The following is a 1,906-nucleotide window of genomic DNA, read 5'->3' on the forward strand; positions in this document are numbered from 1 at the left end:
GTATTTTTAGTAGAGACATGGTTTCACCGTGTTAGCCAGGATAGTCTCAATCTCCTGACCTCGTGATCCGCCTGCCTCGGCCTCCCAAAGTGGCAGGATTACAGGCGTTAGCCACCTCGCCTGGCCCCACCACATACTTTTAAATGACCAGATATTGGCTAGGCACGGTGGCTCATGCCTGTAATCTCAGCACTTTGAGAGGCTGAGGTGGAAGGATCATCTGAGGTCAGGAGTTGGAGACCAGCGTGGCCAACATGGTGAGACCTTATATCTACTAAAAATACCGGGTATGGTGGTGGGAGCCTGTAATCCCAGCTACTTGGGAGGCTGAGGCAGGAGAATCGTTTGAACCCAGTAAGTGGAGGTTGCATTGAGCTAACATCACGCCACTGCACTCCAGTCTGGGAGGCAGAGCAAGATTCCATCTCAAAAGAAAAAAAAAAAAAAAAAAAAAGGCCTGAACCAAAGCAATAGTAGTGGGAGTGGAATAAAGAGGAAGCATTTGAGAGGAAGAATTAATGTTAATCTCCTAAACACCTTTACTCATTGCTTCCTAGGAATGTGTTAGGGGATTGTGGGAATAAAGAGCTGAAGTAGCATTTGCTCCTGTCCTCAAGTACCTCAGATCCTATAGAAGCAGACCTAAAAATAAAAACATACATGCAGGGAAGGCCACATTTAGCATCACTGCAGCCAGTGTCACTGAGAGATCACTATGCTTGTGAAATCAGCAAATTAGGCACCGTACATTTCCAAGTGCCTCTGTCATTTACCCCAAGGATCTTTTTTAAGTACCTAAATTGTTATTTTGGTTAAAACACACTACAGTATACATCTACACCTCACCAGTTTTTAAAGGCAGGGTAGTGAGGTTCAGACTGGGCCCATCTCTACCACTTGTCAACACATGATCTTGGGCAAGTTACCAAATTCTTTTAGCCCATGCTAGCTATCACGTGAAGACGAATGAGACTGGAATGTTGGGGAGAGAGAGCATGATGGGGCTATAGGAGGGGATATGATCAGATCCTGCAAGGCCATGTGAACTACCATAAAGGTTTTGGACTTTTCTTCTTTCTTTCTGCTTTTCTCTTTCTTCTTTCTCTTCTTTTCTTTCTTCTCCTTCTCCTTCTTCTCTTTCGTTTAGAGATGGGGTGTCACTGTCACCCATGCCAGAGTGCAGTGGCATGATTGTAGATCACTGGACTACAGGTGTGCACCGCCACCCGTGGCTTGGATTTAGTATTCTAAGTTCAATGGGTTGTAGTTTTTGTTCCAATTTATTATCATTTTTCAATTGGGATATAATGTCTACAAATAAATGCAAAAATCTTGCCCTGAGTTCAATTAGTTTGGACACTTGTATACGTCAATGTTATACCACCGAAAAGAAGATACAGAACATTTCCATCATCCCACAAAAGTCCCAACTGTTCCTTTCCTGTCAGTTCTCCTTGTCTCCGGAACACTTAAGGGTGCTAAGCATATTACGTTTGCGGTGTTTTTTTTTTTTTTTTAACTTAGAAGATGTGGTAATATATGTTTGCGTTCCCAAAGGATCACTCTGGCTGCTGTGCGGAGGACAGCAAGGCGGGTAAAGCACAGGCCAGGCGAGGGATAATCAGGCAGTATTGCACGGAGGTCGCCTAGCAACCAGAAAGCGCCGTCGGGAGCTGGGAAAACGCTCCGCTCCTGTGAGAGGAGGAGGCCCCGCCCCCTCCCCGCCCTCTCTCCGCCCCACGCAGTGCGCGGGTACACGCTCTGTCCGCCTCGGACGGACAGAGGCTTCTTATTGGTGGGTTTTCCGGAAGCGATGGATTCGGAATCTCGCCCGCAGCCACGCAAAACCGAGCGCCTGTGTGCGGTGCGTGGTGCGTGGTACGTGCGGCGGCACGTGGCGCGGGTG

This window comes from Mandrillus leucophaeus, unplaced genomic scaffold (genome assembly GCF_000951045.1).
Source record: "Mandrillus leucophaeus isolate KB7577 unplaced genomic scaffold, Mleu.le_1.0 Scaffold2, whole genome shotgun sequence".
In the NCBI taxonomy this organism is placed as follows: Eukaryota; Metazoa; Chordata; class Mammalia; order Primates; family Cercopithecidae; genus Mandrillus; species Mandrillus leucophaeus.